This window comes from Scylla paramamosain, chromosome 7, assembly GCF_035594125.1.
Source record: "Scylla paramamosain isolate STU-SP2022 chromosome 7, ASM3559412v1, whole genome shotgun sequence".
NCBI classification, from domain to species: domain Eukaryota; kingdom Metazoa; phylum Arthropoda; class Malacostraca; order Decapoda; family Portunidae; genus Scylla; species Scylla paramamosain.
The window spans coordinates 11,256,606-11,277,500 of record NC_087157.1 but is presented as its reverse complement, the minus strand read 5'-3'; the positions used below and the strand labels follow the sequence as shown (position 1 = coordinate 11,277,500).

Sequence of the window (20,895 nt, the reverse complement as noted above, 5' to 3'; positions counted from 1 at the left end):
TCTTACAAGTGCAGATCTATAACGAGGGCAATTCTGCATTTTGAAATATATGATAATGGTACTTTTGCACGTAATAATATATAACAAGAATAATTTTATAAAAAGAGAATATATAAAGACCAAAACTTACTCTTTCAAATAAATGCCCATACAAATAAACACCAATAACGAAACAGAATTGCATGAACCAAAAAAAATAATTAATTAATTAATAAAAAAAAAAAAAAAATCAGGTCATAGCAATTCGAAAAATGTAGGGAAATATAGTTAATAAATACAGTCAGGAACAAAAATGCATATTCATCATTTTCGAAATCTCTTCCGCAAATTCCACTTATACTGGCGGGACGCGGGACCAAAAGAAAGCGGCCAACACACACACACACACACACACACACACACACACACACACACACACACACACACACACACACACACACACACCAAAAAAGTAGAAAAGAAAAATAATATTAATCAAATACATGCCTTCGTTTGTGTGGCGTGGCTGCGTTTTCCAATCTGAGAGAGAGAGAGAGAGAGAGAGAGAGAGAGAGAGAGAGAGAGAGAGAGAGAGAGAGAGAGAGAGAGAGAGAGAGGAGTAAAAATGAGACATGATGAATTTGCATACGAGTAAAAAAAAATGAAAGAAAAAAAAGGCATTGCGGTTGAGAGTGGCGAGTGGCGGCCAACACAACACGCCCGAGGCACTCTGTGGATATTACTGTGACTGAAATATGAGTGTGTGAATGTATGTACGTATGACCTTTCTGACTTATGATTTGGCTGGAGAAAATATATCACTGAGTCTGTTACTCTCACTCATTCATTCACTCACACAGCTTCTCACTCCCTCCCCTCCTCACTCGCTCGCTCCCTCTCATTCACTCAAGCAGCTTCTAGATATTCATTGCTTTTAAAACTATGATGTGTACAGGAGCATCGAATCAGAATTACGAGTAGCAGTAGTTTAGTAACTGTATATGTTATCTACCATTCATGTTATATATTATAAGCACACGCTTATTTACTTTGTATTTCCTCTTGGCCTAGACTTACACTGTTATTATTAACCAACGCTTCTTTGTTTTGTATTTCCTTTCGTCCACAGTTTGACATGACATTATCAGCAAGCGTTTACCTTGTATTTCCTCCTACCTAAGGCTTGAACTGCCTATAAACAGAACTGTCATTATCATCAAACAATTCTTCATTTTGTATTTCGTTTTGGCTACGACTACAAATGTCGCTCTTACTAAACACTTATTTATTTTATATTTTCTCTTGTCTACGATTTAAACTATCATTATTAACAAATATTTCTCAATTTTGTATTTCCCTCTGCTTAAGGGCTGCACTGTTTCAAGAGAGGAGTATCAATTTACAATGTATACAATTTTGAAATTAAAATTACGCGTGAAACAACACTGATTAACTTAGAATTTTATATATGTAATTTTTTCCCAATTCTGAGTACATGCAAAGATGATAATTTCATACGTTCGTGAGCGTTAAGTAACTGTCATTTAGCTAAAAGTGTAGGTACAGTATCTCCCCCAAAAAAAGAAGAGGTCTAGATTCTGACACAAAGGACGATATTATTTGAAACGCTTGGCGAGTATGTTGGCAACACTTGGTAGCCCTGCACACTAGGGATGGTTGCCGCATAGTATGTATGACCTTGGAAATTTTATACTGTATTATCGTATTTAATACTGTATTACTACTTAGTCACATATGATCGGGCAGCAGGTTTCATATTGTTCGTTATGCCATCCTTCGCACCACACTTTAAGGACAGTTTTGAGACCTACTGTACATAAGTATGTGTATCACTATAGTGTGCCAGATGTTGTGTGTGTGTGTGTGTGTGTGTGTGTGTGTGTGTGTGTGTGTGTGTGTGTGTGTGTGTGTAATAATAATAATAATAATAATAATAATAATAATAATAATAATAATAATAATAATAATAATAATAATAATAATAATAATATTCGGTTTATTAGCGTGTGTGTGTGTGTGTGTGTGTGTGTGTGTGTGAGTGTGTGTGTGTGTGTCCGCACTTTTCTTTAAGTAGTGCACTAAACACAAATTATTTCATTGCCACAGAACCATGTACACCTAACCTATTTTACTTTATTAAATCTTATTCTATCCTAAACTATCCTAGCCAGTTCTATCCTATCTAATATTAACAAACTCTATCCTACTGTATTGTATCATAACATTGCCAATTATATTTCATTATATTGTATTCTAGTCTAACCTAACCTAACCTAACTTTACATGACCAAATATAACATACCGTGTACCCTGTCCCTGGCTTTGACTAACAGCTCTTTCTCCACTACAACATGTGTACATGCGCTCCAGTTTGTATTCATTTTCCTGAGCAAACTGAGGAAGGACGAGGCGCGCACTCCAGTGACAAACACACCTGGACACACACGCGTGCATTCCAATTCATCACACCTGCACTAAGAGAGAGAGAGAGAGAGAGAGAGAGAGAGAGAGAGAGAGAGAGAGAGAGAGAGAGAGAGAGAGAGAGAGAGAGAGAGAGAGAGAGAGAGAGAGAGAGAGAGAGAGAGAGAAGGGATGAAACCCGAAATCTTGACATAATCCGTGGGAAGGCGTCCAACTCCCAACCCGCCACACCCAAGACAGGAAGGTAAGCTCTTGGAAAGGAAAGGAAGAAAAGAAGAAAAAACAACATAACGACGTGAGAGAGAGAGAGAGAGAGAGAGAGAGAGAGAGAGAGAGAGAGAGAGAGAGAGAGGGAGAGAGGGGAGGATGGGCTATATTTGCCAGTTATCAGAGAAGAGATAAGGATTAATTATCAGAACAGATAGTGCTTGTCTGTGCTTTGTTTGTTTTGAGAGAGAGAGAGAGAGAGAGAGAGAGAGAGAGAGAGAGAGAGAGAGAGAGAGAGAGAGAGAGAGAGAGAGAGAGAGAGAGAGAGAGAGAGAGAGAGAGATAATCTTGCCAGGGTCATCATAACATAAACACGTCAAGTCAACAAGGTCATTCCCATCACATAACTACAAAAAGTTTCTGAACTCACAAACACTAAATTAAGCTCGTGAATAATGTAAGTCCTCGCGCACTCCGGGGATTGAGAGTATCTTGCTCACTACTACCCGACACACGAGGGGGCAACGGAAAGACTTGGGTCACACCTGCCTGTTTGCAAGGGTTGTTTGGAAGGGCAAGGATTGGGAGGGAAGAAGAAAAGCGATAGACAACTCTGATCAGAATTCCTACCAACTATACATTATTATTATTTTTTTTCATTTATTTATCCATGTATGTATTTTATCATTTTTTTTTCATGTTATTTTTTTTTACTTCATTCGTTTTCTTTTGATTGCCAGCGTGTTTATTTTAGCACTCTGGTTGTGTATTGACCTTTTCACTGATACATTTTTTTTTTTTTTTGCCTAATATCGCCCACAACTCTTGTTACACACTTCTGCAAGCCTCAAACAGCATTATAGCTTAAGTAAGACAACTTTAATCCCCTATTCCCTCTTCTTTTGTGTCCAAGTAAACCTTTTCTTCACAGCGTTCTGAATGTTAAATGAAGGCCATTGTGTGGTTGTTAGCTAGTTGTGTGAACGAGTGAATGAGCGAGACTTGTGTGAGGCATGAATACGTGTATGAGTGAACGAGCTAGGCTTCAGTCATAAGTGTTAAGTTGAAGTGCGTGGCCTGGCGCCGGGAGATCACCTACCTCCAGCCTTCTGTTCACACCTTCTGTGAATAAACACCTGCACTGTTACCTGCGTTTCCTGTGCCCCTGCTGGTCAAGAGTCGAACATGGCGCAGTGAGTAGGATCAGGACAAGGCTGCAGTGGGTACGGCGCAGAATGGAGAAGCAGTTGGAGGCGCTGGCTGCCCTGCTAGCGCGACAGTCGGAGCAGAGTCAGGCTCTGCTAGCGCGACAGTCGGAGCAGAGTCAGGCTCGCGAGGAGCGTTTAACCCAGCTGCTGGAGAGAGTGGGGACACAAGCTCCCAGTCGCACCACGGCGAGCAATGAAGGCGAAACCACAGCCCGCAGCACGTCTACCCAGGGCGCGAGGTTCCCGACGTCCGCCACCATCATTCCTCACTTAACGGCGTCAGCATCTTTACGTGAGTTCGACACGTGGCGCCATAAGTTTGAAGGATACGTAACCCTCGCCAGGATAGACTGTCTCTCCCTGGCTGAGCAGAGGGCGGCACTTTCGCTGCTGTCCTAGACGACGAGTGGACCCGTACACTTCGCTACGGGATAAGCTTACCGAGAGACGCGGAGTTAAGAACCATCCTCGATGCAATGTGTGAGTACCTGCGAAGCCAGCGCAACATCATCATGGATAGAAGAGACTTCTACTCCCGCGTGCAAGAAACGCAAGAAGGTTTTGACGACTTTTTATGTGCTGTTAAGGAAATCGCCAATTTCTGTGACTTTTGCGACCAGTGCATAAACCATCAGCTGCGTGACAGAATTGTCGTTGGGACACGAGACGAAGTGGCTCTGAAACGCATGCTGGAAAACAAGAAACTCACCCTTGAAAACGCCATAGATATTTGCAGAGCATCAGAGAGCGCTAACCAGTGTAGTGCAGTACTAAGGGGCGGCTCTCACTCTTCGAGCCATGGTGTGAACGCTGTCTCGAACTACAGGAAGGGCAGTTTCGGGGGCTCAAGCCCCACGGGCTGTTATCGTTGTGGCAAAGATTGTCGCAGTGACAAAAGGGGATGCCAGGCAATAGATAAAGTGTGTCGTAACTGCGGGAAAAGAGGGCATTTTGCGAGTGTATGTCAGCAGACAGTGAGGAAACGACGAGGAGCTTCGAGGAGTTCCTCAACTGTCTCACCTCATCGCGGTGCAGGCCCGAGGCGGGGAGCCAGTGCCAGTGTATACCAGCTCTTATCAGGCGTATACACAAAGACGGTGACGGCACGACCTGCGCCCCAGGTGCTCATTACCGCCACACATCCCGCTGGAAGAGACAAGATTACGTGGACTCCTGACTCTGGGGCCGAAACGACCGTTATTGGCCTCGACACGGCAACACTCCTTGGAATCCCGCCCTCCAGCTTGGCGCCCGCTGATGGTGATGGACTTTATGCTGCCGGTAATCACCCCCTCACCTGTGTAGGAACTTTCTCGTCGCACTTGCAACTGGGCGACAGGGAAGCTGAGACTGTTGTGAGCGTGGTGAAGGAGGTGAAGGGGGCGCTGCTTAGCTGGTACGATTCCATCGCTCTCGGAATCCTCCCCGAAGATTTTCCGGCTCAAATCCGACCGCTACGCAGGGAAGAACAGCAGCACACCGGCAACAGCTCCATCAAGTACCCGACCGCCTCGCAGCCACCTCTATCTACGCCCACAGAAGTGATCAGCTGGCCTCATTCCTACGACCCAACGCCACAGCAGCGTGCGGGGCACGCTGCTGCTGTGATCAAGGCCTTTCCCAGCGTCTTCGAAGCAAAGGAAGGTTTACGTGCAATGGCTGGTGGATCCATGGCCATCGAGTTGACAGACGACGCTCGACCCTTCGCCGTAACAGCATCTCGTACAATCCCTTACAATTGGCAAAGGGATCGACACACTGTGTGCCCGACGCCCTCTCACGTGCTCCAGTACAGGACCCAGTGGAGGAAGAGGATGCTGCTACTTCTGGTGACCTCGACCCTCTCCACTCAGCGGTCATCTCAGCGTTATCTGCCACCAATGAGGACGGCGTCCGCTTAGCACCACTCCAGGATCAGACTGTGGAAATGGTACGTGCCGCAGCAGCAAGAGACGGGGAGTACTGCTTGCTCAAGAACGTCATCATCGAGGGCTTCCCTGATCATTGCCACGACCTCGATCACCGCTTGCGTACGTACTGGCCGGTGCGCAGTCTGCTGGCCGTAGACGACGACCTGGTGGTTTACGGGCCGAGGCTTCTTATTCCTCACAGCCTCCGCCGAGAAACACTAGAGCGACTCCATGACAGTCATCAGGGGATGGAGCGCACCAAGCGACGGGCCCGACAAACGGTGTACTGGCCTGGTATGGACAGAGACGTTGAGAACGTCGTTTCTGGATGCTCACTATGCCGTCCACTCCTACCAAGCCAAGCCAACGAACCTCTCTGGCAGGACACGGACACACCCAGCAGGGTGTTTGAGTCAGTTTCTGCAGACTACTTCCACGCAGCAGGCCGTACATACCTCGTGTATGTAGATCGCTTGTCTGGGTGGCCTCACGTGTCTGCATGCTCACGTCCAGCATCGGCTGATCAGCTCGTTCGTGTCCTTCGGGGTGTGTTCGCCGACACGGGCGTGCCTGTTCTCCTGAGGACTGACGGTGGACCGCAGTTCACTTCTTCATCGGTACGGCGCTTCCTGGCTCGATGGGGGGTGGAGCATCGTGTATCTTCACCTCATTATCCACGCTCCAATGGTCACGCCGAGGCAGCGGTCAAGTCCGTGAAGAAGCTGATCCTCACGACCACACAGCAGGGACACCTGGACGAGGATGCGTTCGCTCGCGGGTTGCTGGAACTGCGCAACACTCCGAGGGCGGAAGGGCGATCACCAGCACAAGTCCTCTTCGGTCATCCTATGAGGTCCTGTGTCCCGGCTCATCATCGCTCATACGCTCAGCAGTGGCAGCGCGCTGCTGATGAGTGCGACGCCAAGGCAGAGCGACTGAGGAAGAAAGCGAAACTTCGCCACGACGCGTCCGCCCGTACTCTTCCTCTCCTGCACCTCGGTGGCCACGTCGACGTTCAAGATCACACGACAGGCCTCTGGGATCGCCTGGGTGTCATCGTGGCTGTTGGGCGAAGGAGAGACTACCTCATCAAGATGGGCAGCGGTCGCGTGATGTGGCGTAATAGAAGACACCTACGCCCACACAGACCTCTTGCTCCCCTTCCTGTCGAGCAGCACACCGCTCATGGCGGTGCAGCGCTTCAGCATCAGGGTCACGAGGAACACCACCATCCCGGCAGCCCGGAGCATCAGGGTAACGGGGTACACCGTGGCCGAGAGCAACCAGAGCGTCGAAGCAGCCGACAGCGTAGGGAGCCGAGACGACTGCAGGTGCGGTGGCACCGTAGCACCTACGATTAGTCGTACGTGTTCATTGTACGCTGTGTTTGTTTTGTGTATATGTACCGTGTTTTCTGTACTTCAATCATTGTAACTTTGTTTCATGTGTTACGGTAGCCATAACAAAGATAAGGAATCTTCCTTATGTCTCGGGGGAGGTGTGTGGTTGTTAGCTAGTTGTGTGAACGAGTGAATGAGCGAGACTTGTGTGAGGCATGAATACGTGTATGAGTGAACGAGCTAGGCTTCAGTCATAAGTGTTAAGTTGAAGTGCGTGGCCTGGCGCCGGGAGATCACCTACCTCCAGCCTTCTGTTCACACCTTCTGTGAATAAACACCTGCACTGTTACCTGCGTTTCCTGTGCCCCTGCTGGTCAAGAGTCGAAGAGCCATAACAGTGGAAAAGAAAAGTTTCAGTAATTACAATACACAAATTAGACAAAATATTAGTGGTATTTATTTGAATGGCCTTAAATATTTTGTCAATTCTTTAAATGATTTTAATGGTGTGATTGTGTTTCCAATGGATGTGATTTTTTTGTGTGTGTTTGTGATCTCTCTCTCTCTCTCTCTCTCTCTCTCTCTCTCTCTCTCTCTCTCGCTCTCTCGCTCTCTCTCTCTCTCTCTCTCTCTCTCTCTCTCTCTCTCTTCTTTCTATTTAATTTTATCACTGACATACGAGCTGACAAATATGTGTTTATCTTTTATATTTGTATTTGTGTTACGAAGTGTTCTCTCTCTCTCTCTCTCTCTCTCTCTCTCTCTCTCTCTCTCTCTCTCTCTCTCTCTCTTACCTAACCTAATTCTGCCTGTCTGACTGCGTGTCTGCCTGTTCGTCTATCTCCCTGTATATCAAAAGAACCGTCTGGTCGTCTCCCTCTTCGTCTTGTCTGTCTGTCTGTGTATGTCATTGTAATGAAAACGGAATGGATTCTATCACATAAAACTTGGTATGATTTTTCGTGATTGTTAAGGAAAACTTTCTGTTCCTCCTCTCCTCCTCCTCCTCCTCCTCCACCTCTTCCTCCTCTTCCTCCTCCTTCTCTTCATCCTCTTGTCTCCCTTTCGTTCCTTCTTGCCTTCTTCTTCTCCTCTTCCTCCAGTAATACTTTCTTTTTCTATCTTTCCTTTTTCCCTTTCTCTCCTTTCTCCTTTTTTTCTTGTCTCGATCTTAACTCATTCTTTCTTTGTTCCTCTTTGTTCAATCTTCCTTCTGACTTTGTCCATCTCCTCCTTTCTTCCTCTCTCGTTTATTCTCATAGTCCCTCCCTCTCTTTCTTACTCTTTCTCTCTCCCTCCTTCCTTTTGTATTCTTCATTCGTAAAAAGTTATGATCATCTAAAAAATTCTCGCAAAAAAAATAAACCCACATAATTTTCTGTATCGTTGCCTTTAGACTTAAGCTGTTTGCTCTCTCTGACGTCCATACTCTCTCTCTCTCTCTCTCTCTCTCTCTCTCTCTCTCTCTCTCTCTCTCTCTCTCTCTCTCTCTCTCTCTCTCTCTCTCTCTTCGTCTTACTTTCCTCTTTTTTGTTTCCTCTTGGTCGCACTCCAGTCCCCCTTGACCCTATTCTCTCTCTCTCTCTCTCTCTCTCTCTCTCTCTCTCTCTCTCTCTCTCTCTCTCTCTCTCTCTCTTTCTCTCTCTCTTTCTCATATGAAACGTGGAGATTCACAGAGTCCTCCCTCTCATATTTATGAAAGATTCAGAAAGTGTGTGAGAGAGAGAGAGAGAGAGAGAGAGAGAGAGAGAGAGAGAGAGAGAGAGAGAGAGAGAGAGAGAGAGAGAGAGAGAGAATGCTTTCCCTTTTCTTGTCTTCCCCTAGACTATTTCTCTCTCTCTCTCTCTCTCTCTCTCTCTCTCTCTCTCTCTCTCTCTCTCTCTCTCTCTCTCTCTCTCTCTCTCCCCTTTACCACGCTTTATAAGATCTCTCTCCCTCTTTACCACGCCTTATAAGATGATAAGTTAGTGTTATTTTAAAGAAAATTAGCCGAGAGAACACTAACTTTGTGAAAGAAGAAAGAAGGAAGGAGGGAATAGAAGGAAGGGGGAGTAAAGGTGTAGAGAGAAAATCTAGAAGATTAAATTAGCAGAGTTTAAAGTGATAAAGAAGGAAGAAAGGAAGGGAATGAGAGATGGGACAAAGAACGAAGTGGTTGTTGTTGTTGTCGTTGTTGTTGTTGCTGTTGTTGGCGTGGTGGTGGTGGTGGTGGTGTTGGTGATGGCAATAATTATGGCTGTAGTAGTAGTAGTAGTAGTAGTAGTAATGATGATAATGATAACATTGAGTGCAATGATCACTATAATAATAACGATGACGATAATGACGGTATGATAACGATGAAAATAGTGACAGTAACAAAATATAACAAAAGACAAAACAAAACGAAAGTAAACGAGAGAAAAAAGAACAACAACAACGACGACAATGACAAATCACGGAAGAGGAGGGAAACACAAGAAAACAGGAATAAGGAGAGCATGAAGAAGAAAATGGAACAATGGAGCGAACAACAACAAAAAAAGGAAAAAAACAACAGTCTCTAAGGAGGAAGAAGAGAAAGATGAAAATAAAGAAAGAAAAGAAGAAAAAGAAGAATAGTAAATAGAGGAGGAGGAGGAGGAGGAGGAGGAGGAGGAGGAGGAGGAGGAGGAGGAGGAGGAGGAGGAGGAGGTGGTGGTGGTGTTGGTGGGTAAATAAGTGGCATGAAGAGGAAAGTTAGTAAAAGGAAGAAGAGGAAAAGAAAATACGGAGGAAAAGGAGAAAGAATAGTAAAAAGAGGAAAAGGAGAGGGAAAAGGAGGAGAAAGAATAACAGGAAGAAGAGGAAAAGGAGGAGAAGAAAGAGGAAAGGAAAGAGAAAGAGAAGGAATATGAAGGAGAAAAATAAAAAAAACAAATAAAGTATAGAAGAAAAGAAGCAAAAGAAAACCGGAAGAGACGGTAGTAAAATACGAGAAAGAGGAGGAGGAGGAGGAGGAGGAGGAGGAGGAGGAGGAGGAGGAGGAGGAGGAGAACAGAGGACGCTTCTATGCAGCTACACAACCAAGAGGAAGCAGCGGCGTGCGAATGCGTGAAAAGAGCAAACCGGATTATTACCGGGAAGAGGATGACTGTCAGGATTCTCGGGCTGCTCTCAGACAAGAGGAGGAGGAGGAAGAAGAGGAAGAGGATGAGGAGAAATAGGAAGAAAATGAGGAGGAGGAGATGAGGAGGAGATGAGATGAGATGAGATGAGGAGATGAGATGAAATGAGGAGGTTTAGGAGATGAGGAGGAAGAATAGAAAAATTATGGACAAGGAAGAGATGATGAACAAAAGGAGAAAAGGAGAGAAATGGAATATTTAAGTAGAAGAAAGAAGAAAAGATTAACAGGATTAGGAGGAAGATGAGGAATATGAAAGTTTATGAACAAGGAAGACATGATGAATAGGAGGAGAGAAATGGAAAATTTATGAGGAAAGAGGAAAAGATGGACAGGAAGGAAAATTTATGGAGGAGAAAGAAGAAAAGATGAACAGGATTAGGAGAGGGAATAGAAAGTTTATGGACAAGGAAGAGATGATGAACAGCAGGAGGAAAAGGAGAGAAATATAATGTTTATGGAGAAAGAGGAAAAGATGGACAGGAAAAAGAAATAAAGAGTTTATGGAGGAGAAAGATGAAAAAGATTAGCAGGATCAGGAGTAGGAGAAAGGAAGAGGAGTAAAAAGGTTATTGAGAGAGAAAAAGAGGAACATGAGAAGCAGAATGAGGAGAGAAAGAGGAAAAAAATATGAACTTGATGGAGAAAGAAAAAAAAGATGATGAACAGGAGGAGGAGGAGAAGGAGGAGAGGAATTGAAATAGAAAGTTTATGAACTAGGAAAAGATGAACAGAAGGACGACGAAGTCAAAGAAGAAAAGGCACTGGACGAGAGGAAGAAAGAAGAGTAGACAGAAGAGGTTTGTGAAAGAGGCGGAGAGCAAGAGGAAGAGAAGAGGAAAGGGAAGAGAAAATTTATGTACCTCTCTATAATATCTCACCTCATCATGTCATTCCTTTTTAATATTTTTTCCTCTTCTATTTCATTTTTCGTAGATTTCTTACTATACATTCTCTCTCTCTCTCTCTCTCTCTCTCTCTCTCTCTCTCTCTCTCTCTCTCTCTCTCTCTCTCTCTCTCTCTCTCTCTCTCTGTGTGTGTGTGTGTGTGTGTGTGTGTGTGTGTGTGTGTGTGTGTGTGTGTGTGTGTGTATGTGTTTCATTCACGCATTTGTTTACATATGAACATTTCCAGAAGAGTGAGTGATTAAATGAGTCAAAGGCGAAGAGGTAGTGAAGCGAGCGAGAGAGAGAGAGAGAGAGAGAGAGAGAGAGAGAGAGAGAGAGAGAGAGAGAGAGAGAGAGAGAGAGAGAGAGAGAGAGAGAGAGAGAGAGAGAGAGAGAGAGAGTTATGCCAACGCGTTAATTAATATCCGATTCTTGCTTGTCCTCCCTCAATATCTTCCACCTTCTTTTCTCTCACTATGGAGGAGGAGGAGGAGGAGGAGGAGGAGGAGGAGGAGGAGGAGGAGGAGGAGGAGGAGGAGGTGGAGGAGGAGGAGAGCAAGAACAAAAAAAAACAAGAAGAACAAGAACAAGACCACCACCACCTACAACAACAACAACAACAACAACAACAACAACAACAACAACAACAACAACAAGAGCAGGAAGAGGAAGAAGAAAAGCGAGAGAGAGAGAGAGAGAGAGAGAGAGAGAGAGAGAGAGAGAGAGAGAGAGAGAGAGAGAGAGACCAGAAAGGAGAAGAGAACATGCATATCTGTCAGGAAGGAAGAAGATTTGTTGAGTATCAGACGGCAGGGGAAAGGTCAGTGTGCAGGCAAAGAGATCAGAGGTGGCGTTTGTGATTCTCCTGACGATATAAAGAAGGGATAGAGTGAAAGGATGACGGAGAAGAGGAAAAGGAGGAAAGTGGACTTGAATATAGGAATGTGTATAGAAAGAGGACAAAGGGATGGGGGTAGAATGGAAGGGAGAGGAAAGATGACATGGGAGGAAGGAAAAAAAGAAAGAAGAACTAATGGGAAGGAAGGAAGCATGTAAGGGGAAGGAAAATAAGAAGAGGAAAAGGATAGAAGGGGAGGGAAAATGTATAGGAGGGGAGGAAAAGGATTGAAAGAACGAAAGTGTAATGGGAGAGGGAGGAAAGATTGGAGTGGAAGGAAAGGATAAAAGAGGAGGAGGAGGAGGAGGAGGAACAGGAATATACAAAGGAAGTCCAAACAGCAACAGACCATGAGGTCGTTACTAGGCTGTTTAAGGAGGAGGAGGAGGAGGAGGAGGAGGAGGAGGAGGAGGAGGAGGAGGAGGAGGAGGAGGAGGAGGAGGGGTAGAGAATGAAGAGGAAGGATAGAAAGAAGGAGGAGGAGGCTGAGACTGTGTGTGTGTGTGTGTGTGTGTGTGTGTGTGTGTGTGTGTGTGTGTGTGTGTGTGTGTGTGTGTGTGCAGTCAAACAGTCATCACCATCCATCAGCTCGCAATAAAACCACCAATAAACGACAGAATGATGGAAACAAAAGTGAAGCGAAGCAATTCAGGCCACGCTGCCAATACTCAAAATACGACACTAAACTTATCTACTTTATAATTTCACTTAACATTCATCTCTACACTCAGTTATATGGACCTTACTCTTAAAACTTCAATCATCTCGTCTCCACCAATTCAGAGAGACTGTAGAGAAAGTTATGGTGGTTTTCAAAGGTACGTTCATGTTTCTAGTGATAGTTTAGCGAGGAAACTGAATCGGTAATGTGGGAAAACACTTATGATAACGGCACTAATCAACTCTCTAGTCTCTGAATGTTGTCCCCGTGAGATAAGATAGTGTTTGAGAATAGGAGTCTTTGTTGCCAGTTTTTGCGTGTAAAGCTCGTAAGAGAGAGAGAGAGAGAGAGAGAGAGAGAGAGAGAGAGAGAGAGAGAGAGAGAGAGAGAGAGAGAGAGAGAGAGAGAGAGAGAGATTTCACGGTATCATATGTGTGCTATTGTCGATACAAGGTCACGGTGAAGGACACACACACACACACACACACACACACACACACACACACACACACACACACACACACACACACACACACACACACCATTGGTTCTCCCATTCCTGCTTCGTGTTGAGTTTACTTCAGCATTTCTTTTGTTCAATAAAAAATAGATTCGAGAGGTCATCAAGAAATAATAAATGGTGACTTTTTTTTTCTTCCTCTTGTTCTTCTTCTTCTTTTTCTTTTTCTTTCTTCCTCTTTTATTTTGTTTATTTATTCATTTATCTATTGGTTATGATGTAAAGAAGAATAAAGTAGGAAGGAAAAAAAAGCCATGAAACAAATGCGAGAAAAAAGAAGGAATATGAAAGGAAGAAAAACCGAATAAACTATGAATTGGGCGGAAAAAAAAGATAGATAAAAGGGAAACGAATGGAGCAAACTTAAATAAATACGATAAAAAAAAAACACGCACACAGAAACAGAAGAGAAGAGAAAAAAATGAATTGGGGGAAAAAATAAAGGGAAACGAATGGAGGAAAGATAAATAAATACGATAAAAAAACACGCAGACAGAAACAGAAGAAAAGAGAAAAAAAACATACACTACAACTGAAAAAAATATAAGAAAAAAGAGAAAAGAAAAGGTAAAATAAAGAAATAACATAAGCTATGAAAATACGGAAGGAACAAGATTTATGTGATTATATAAACTAGACTCGGAAGGACAGCAAAGAAAGAAAGAGGGAAAGAGAAAGAGAGACAAAGAGAAAAAAAATAAAATAAAACTGCTGGAAGAATGTAAGTCATATAACTCCTACAGCAACAAAAGCCACAACCATCACCACCACCACCACCACCACCACCACCACCACCACTTTAATCCCACCAACCTCCCTCACCCGCGTAAAAAGAAGCATTACCATAAAAAATAATGGATTCCCAGACTCCAGGAACGAAGAAAATTAAGTTTTTTTTCAGAGAGAGAGAGAGAGAGAGAGAGAGAGAGAGAGAGAGAGAGAGAGAGAGAGAGAGAGAGAAAGTTATAGTTACATAACCCACAATTCCAGACATTATCTCTCTCTCTCTCTCTCTCTCTCTCTCTCTCTCTCTCTCTCTCTCTCTCTCTCTCTCTCAGAGGGTATTAATTTCCGTCACTTTTTTTTTGTTCGTACTTTTATTTTAAGTCTTTCATTGTCATTGCAATTATTAGAGCGAGCGAGAGAGAGAGAGAGAGAGAGAGAGAGAGAGAGAGAGAGAGAGAGAGAGAGAGAGAGAGAGAGAGAGAGAGAGAGTTATATAATTAGATGCCCCACAAATTCTCTCTCTCTCTCTCTCTCTCTCTCTCTCTCTCTCTCTCTCTCTCTCTCTCTCTCTCTCTCTCTCTCTCTCTCAAGACTTAATATCCGTGGTAGGAAAGCACCGCAAGCCTCTTCATATCGTCTTCTCCCAACGTGCCAAAAATTTCTCAGCACAGGGTACTCAAAACTGCCTAACTTCAGAGATAAGGATAGAAAAGCTAGTCTTGAAATATACTCACCATAGTTACCCATCCTCGTACCTTCCTCATTTATCCCTATTGTCTTCCTTCTTCTCTTCATCCATCTCTCTCTCTCTCTCTCTCTCTCTCTCTCTCTCTCTCTCTCTCTCTCTCTCTCTCTTTGTTACTTATCTTCTTATCTTCCTCATTCGCCCGTATCGTCATCTTTCTTCTATTTACGCAAACATTTTTTCTTTCTTCTCTCCTGATGCAGCTTTTTCTTCCCTCTATCCACCTCTAATTTTCTGATAATTTTCTTCCCATCTTCCTCATTCGTTTTAATCATATTTTTCTTGCCCTCATCCATCTCTGTCTATTTTTCTTTTATCTGTATTCCTAACTTCCTCATTCATACCTATCATGTTCCTTCTTCCCTTTATCCATCTCTTTCTCTATTTTTCTGTTATTTATCTTCTTGTCTTCCTCATTCGTTGCAATCATCTTCTTTCTTCTCCTTATCTATATTTGTTTCTTTTTCTTTTACCCATATTCTTATCTTCCTCATTTATTCCTATTGCCTCTCTTCTTCCCTGTCAGTCTTTTTTTTCTATTTCCCTTTTATTTTTTTCTCAGGTATAGTGGAAGTTTAGGCTTACTGGGCTTAGCTTTTGTGCCATTTTTATAACTGAAATGTAGAATACTAAAAAAACAAATGACTTTTGTTTCCACTTATTTGTTCCTGTGATTTTCTTTTATTTGTAAATTCTCTTTGTTGCTATTTGTTATTCTTATGTGTTTTTATGTCTTCTATTTTCTATATCCTCTTTCTATACCTTTATTCCTACCTTCCTTATTCATCCCTATCTTCTTCCCCTTATCCATCTCTCGATTTTTTTTTTTTGTGTATTTTTGTTACTTTGTTTGTTTTTTTTTTTTTTACTTGTTCCTGTGTTCTTGTTTTCTTTCTCTTATTCTCTATCTATCTCTTCTTTATGTTTACTATATTTTTCCAGTGTTCATTGATTATATTTCCTACTATACTGTTTTCTTCCCCCTCACAGTAATATTTCATTCTTCGTTAGTCTCTTTTTCTCTCGTTCTATATTCCTCCTTCTCCTTCTCACGAATATTCTCTTTTTTTCTTTTGCTTCTTTTTCACCTTTATCTACATTTCTAATTTTTCCACGCATCGCTTTTATCTCCCTCTTCATTTATTCATGCATCAATATTCTCTCTCTCTCTCTCTCTCTCTCTCTCTCTCTCTCTCTCTCTCTCTCTCTCTCTCTCTCTCTCGCTCGTCCTTCAAGTTCCTCTCCTGAACGTCTCTTTCTTTTCCTCTCTCCCTAATTCCTCTATTCTCCTTTCAGTCCTTCTTTCTATCTCCTTGTCTCTTCTTATTTTCCTGTCTTCTCTCCCACGTCTTCTCCTTTTCGTCCTCCATCACTTCACCACCTCCCCCTCCTCTATTCCTCCCCTTCCATCCCCCTTCCTACTCCTCCTACTCTTCATTCTCCTTCTCCTCCTCTTTCTTCTATTTGGTTCCCTCCTACATTCTTGCCTACTCTTCTCTTGTCTTTCTCTTCTTTGTCTTCTTTCTCTCATCCCATTCCTTCAGTTACAAAACAACTGGGTCTCTCTCTCTCTCTCTCTCTCTCTCTCTCTCTCTCTCTCTCTCTCTCTCTCTCTCTCTCTCTCTCTCTCTCACCTGTCGCAAAACGTAATAACGCACCGCGGCAGGACAGGTGAGAAGGGCGTTAATTAAAACACCTGCAATGAAAGTAAATTATGCCACAGAGAGGGGAGGGAATGAAGGAAGGATGAAGGAAACAGTGAGAGAGACAGGGAGGGACGGAGGCAAAGTGGAATGAAGGAAAAGAGGAAGGCAAAAGCAGAGATGGTGGGAAAGTGGAAGGGATTCAGAGAGAGAGAGAGAGAGAGAGAGAGAGAGAGAGAGAGAGAGAGAGAGAGAGAGAGAGAGAGAGAGAGAGAGAGAGAGAGAGAGAGAGAGAGAGAGAGAGAGGGGGAGAGAGAGAAGGGAAAATAGCTGGTCAATATTTCCTTATTTCCTCCTGCAGGCAAATTTTTTTATGAGGGACGGAAATAACACACACACACACACACACACACACACACACACACACACACACACACACACACACACACACACACACACACACACACACGAGGATTAATAAACATTTTTATAGCCAGCCGGATGGCGTTGAGGAAGAGGAGGAGGAGGAAGAGGAGGAGGAGGAGGAGGAGGAGGAAAAGAACACGTAAAACCAGAGAACGTAAGGAGAAAAAAGAAGCAGAGAGGCGGTAAAGCAAAAAAACAAAATAAAAATAAGAACCAAATAAAAAAGAACAAAACAAAGAAATACAAAAAAAAAAACAATAATAATACAAAATGGAAGGGAAGAAGAGGGAGAAAAATATGTTGTTTTCATGTATAAATAGAAAATAATTGGAGGGGATAAACCGGACAGCCGCTGCATTACTGATTCACTTGTTTTCATTACTGCTGGGCGGGAGGAGGAGGAGGAGGAGGAGGAGGAAAGATAATGGGAGAGAGATCAGAAGGGGAGTGGAAACAAGATATACATGAATGATAATAACAGGAAGGCAACAAAAAATAAATAAATAAATAAAGGAGGAGGAGGAGTAGGAGGAAGAGAAGGAGAAGAAGGAGAAGAAGGAGCAAAGAGAGCTGGAAAGGGGAATGGAAATAAAGTAAACATGAATGATAATAACACGCAAGCAACAAAATAAACTAAAGAAAGAGGAAGAGGAGAAGGAGGAGGAGGAGGAGAAAGAGGAAAAGGAGGAGGAGGAGGAGGAGGAGGAGGAGGAGGAGGAGGAGGAGGAGGAGGAGGAGGAGGAGGAGGAGGAGAAAGAGGAAAAGAAGGAGGAGGAGGAGGAGGAGGAGGAGGGAAGATAATGGGGAAAGGGATGAGAAGGGGAGTGGAAATAAGGAAAACATGAATGATAATAATAGGAGAGCAACAACAAAAAAAAAAACTAAAGGAGGAGGAGGAAGTGGAGGAGGAGGGAAGATAATGGGGAGAGGGATGAAAAGGAGAGTGGAAACAAGGAAAAACTAGTATGATAACAGGAAAGCTACAAAAGAAACACAAAAAATGAGGAGGAGGAGGAGGAGGAGGAGGAGGAGGAGGAGGAGGAGGAGGAGGAGGAGGAGGAGGAGGAGGAGGAGGAGGAGGAGGAGGAGGAGGAGAAGAGTGTGCCAATCTATCAATCTCCCTCCGAGGAAGAACTGGACAATGGCACACTGTTGATTGGCTCCCCTGTGGTCTGCTCTTCCTTCTCTCTCGTTCCTCTCTCACTCACTCACTCACTACCCCCCTCACTCATTCTCTTCACTTCTTCACCCCCCTCTCTCTCTCTCTCTCTCTCTCTCTCTCTCTCTCTCTCTCTCTCTCTCTCTCTCTCTCTCTCTCTCTCTCTCTCTCTCTCTCTCCTTACATACAATTCGCTGTTATTGTTGTTTCCACTCCCTCTCCCACTCCACACTCACCACTCTCCATCTCCCTCTCTCACTGAGTGTCCACGCGTACGCCCGCCATTAATTTCACACACACACACACACACACACACACACACACACACTCAAGGACACACACTCACTCCCCTGCCTCGCTTCTGTCTCTTGGTCGAGTTAGCACTCCACACAAGTGATGGAGTGGAGTAACCTGCTTATACTCCATCTTCCTCTCCACCCAGTGAAAGAAATGGAGGAAAAACAGATGATAACCATCCACTTTCTTTTATTTATTTATTTTTTTCTTGCTGCCTTACTTTTAATTCAAGGAGTAAAGGGAAGGAAAGTTAGCAAAATATTCCTTATCTCTCGAGTAAAAAAAAAAAGACAGCTCCGTTAGCAAAATTTAGTATAGTTTCTTAATCTCTTTATCAGAACCCGCTTAAAATAATACTAAAAAATAAATAAATAAACGTCAGTATTATACACACATCTCCAGCAAAAACCACTCCAATAACAAAATACATAGTAGTGGGGAAACATTGGGGGGAGATACTATTAGGGAGACATTTGGAGGGAGATACTATGAGGGAGACATTTGCTGGTGATACGCTTTATAGGGAGCAAGTGGTAGGGAGACACTGGAGAGATACTTGGTAGGGTGATATTTGATGGAGAGACAGTTGGTGTGAGAGATACTTGGTGGGGAGAGAGACTTACGGGAAGATACTTAGTGGGGAAGGCACAGCAAATATAGACCCATTCCTAAACGCATTGTTCTCCTATTAAAAATGACTTCCAAAAGCCACAAAGATGACTAATGGTGTTATTATGAGTTATTTCTTCCCACTTATGTTACATAATCCCTTCTGAAACTATCATCGGAATCATGAATGCACCCTTGAAACCCCCCACAATAACTTTCACATGTGCCTGTTCAAAGCAGTCGGGATAAAACATTGAAACGTGTACTGGGAGAGTGTGCTATTTCTTCCCACTGATGGTATGTACATAATCCTGAAACCATCACCAAAATCATAAATACAGCCTTGAAAACTTCCATACGAACCTACTGAAAAGTGGCTAGATAAGATATTAAAAAGTATACTGGGCTATTTCTTCCCACTGACTGTACATAATCCTTCTGAAACCACCACTAGAATCACCAAAACATCTTTGAAAACCTGCAAAATAACTTCCACACGAGCCTGCTCAAACTCAAAGCAATCAAGATGAGACAATGAAACGTTTACAAACACTAATCCAACTAAATCTGAAGTCGCCATACAGTTCAACAGTTCATCCTTCTCTGCATCTCTCAACACCATTATCTCTTCTATGCCTTCCGTGGAAATGACTTCACCAACTACTAAGTCTTAAGCAGTCCGGGTCTTTCTGCCTCTTTCACCACTTTAGCCTCTCTTTCTTCCTCTCCCGCCTGGCTTTCATTCCCCTTTCAGCCGCTTCATCATTCACTCCGCATGACTGGGAGGGAAAAGGAGGAGGAGAAGAGAGGAGGAAAACGGTTCTGTTGCCAGCCAAGAGAAGGGAAGGAGGAAAGGACGAAGGGATGGATGGAGGAGATGAGAGATATAGAAGATTGCGACATGGAAAAATGGAGAAGGAGAGGAGGGGGAAGAAAGATAAGGTAAAGGCAAGTGGAATAAGAAAATGAGAGAGAGAGAGAGAGAGAGAGAGAGAGAGAGAGAGAGAGAGAGAGAGAGAGAGAGAGAGAGAGAGAGAGAGAGAGAGAGAGAGAGAGAGAGAGAGAGAGAGAGACGGAGTAAAAGTGCAAACAAAAAAGGAAAGGAAAAAGTGTTGAGAGAGAGAGAGAGAGAGAGAGAGAGAGAGAGAGAGAGAGAGAGAGAGAGAGAGAGAGAGAGAGAGAGAGAGAGAGAGAGAGAGAGAGAGGAAAACACACAGAATAAAAATGACAAGAAAAGAACGAAAAGATGTCAAGGAAAGAGAGAGAGAGAGAGAGAGAGAGAGAGAGAGAGAGAGAGAGAGAGAGAGAGAGAGAGAGAGAGAGAGAGAGAGAGAAACGAACAAAAGTGCCGCTACATACAATGGGTGGAGGTAAAAATACGACACAATACAGAAAACGCCATAAAGAAAACGTAAACTATTGCAAATATATATGAAAAATAAATACAAATCAATAATAAATAAGTGTAATAAAAAATTAACCAATCATTATTCAGGAATATGAATTTATGGAAACCTTTGGTTGGGAGTAAAAACAGCAATTTAGAATTGACATAAAGTGAATTTGAGAGAGAGAGAGAGAGAGAGAGAGAGAGAGAGAGAGAGAGAGAGAGAGAGAGAGAGAGAGAGAGAGAGAGAGAGAGAGAGGCAGACACAAATACACACAAAGAAAAAAAAAAGAATGTAAAAACTATATTGTAAAATTTTTGGAAGGAAGAACGAAAGGAGAAAAAAAAAAGTAAACAAAATCCATGTAGCTGAAAGAGAAAATGGAAACGAGATGGACGACTGAACACAAAGGATAAAGAAAAAGAAAGATAGAGATTATATATCATGAAAAAATGGAGGAAGATGATGATGAGAAAAAGGAAGAGGAGGACCAGGAGGATGAAGAAGAAGGAAAGGAGGAGAAGGAAGAGGAGGAGCAGTAGCGTCAAAAGAAGCACAGCAATAAAAAAGAGAAATAGGAGGAAATAAAGGGAAAAAAAAAGATTAGATGGAAGAGAAGAAAAAGACGACAAAAGAAAAAAATGGCAGAAAGTGAGGAATACAAAAGAAAGAGGAATAGGAGGAGGAAAAAGCGAATGAAGAATA

General features: G+C 43.2%; 1 protein-coding gene across 8 annotated transcripts in view; it reads left to right on the top strand.

Moving 5' to 3' along the window:
* LOC135101757 (nascent polypeptide-associated complex subunit alpha, muscle-specific form-like) overlaps window positions 1–20,895 on the top strand; it is a 190,186-nt gene that overhangs the window by 68,855 nt on the left and 100,436 nt on the right. The gene's annotated exons all lie outside the window — the stretch shown is intronic.